Genomic DNA, 672 nt, shown 5'->3' with positions numbered 1-672 from the left:
TCTTTATCTGTCCAACAGGAACTGCAGGTCTTCACCTGTCCAACAAGACCTGCAGGTCTTCACCTGTCCAACAGGACCTGCAGGTCTTCACCTGTCCAGGTCTTCACCTGTCCAACAAGACCTACAGGTCTTCACCTGTCCAACAAGACCTGCAGGTCTTCACCTGTCCAACAGGACCTGCAGGTCTTCACCTGTCGAGGTCTTCACCTGTCCAACAAGACCTGCAGGTCTTCACCTGTCGAGGTCTTCACCTGTCCAACAAGACCTGCAGGTCTTTATCTGTCCAACAGGAACTGCAGGTCTTCACCTGTCCAACAAGACCTGCAGGTCTTCACCTGTCCAACAGGACCTGCAGGTCTTCACCTGTCCAGGTCTTCACCTGTCCAACAAGACCTGCAGGTCTTCACCTGTCGAGGTCTTCACCTGTCCAACATGACCTGCAAGTCTTTATCTGTCCACCAAGACCTGCAGGTCTTCACCTGTCCAACAAGACCTGCAGGTCTTCACCTGTCCAACAAGACCTGCAGGTCTTCACCTGTCCAACAAGACCTGTAGGTCTTTATCTGTCCAACAGGAACTGCAGGTCTTCACCTGTTCAACAAGACCTGAAGGTCTTCACCTGACCAACATGACCTGCAAGTCTTTATCTGTCCACCAAGACCTGCAGGTCTT

This window comes from Austrofundulus limnaeus, unplaced genomic scaffold, assembly GCF_001266775.1.
Source record: "Austrofundulus limnaeus strain Quisiro unplaced genomic scaffold, Austrofundulus_limnaeus-1.0 Scaffold2414, whole genome shotgun sequence".
Lineage (NCBI taxonomy): Eukaryota > Metazoa > Chordata > Actinopteri > Cyprinodontiformes > Rivulidae > Austrofundulus > Austrofundulus limnaeus.
This window is presented reverse-complemented; position numbering follows the sequence as displayed.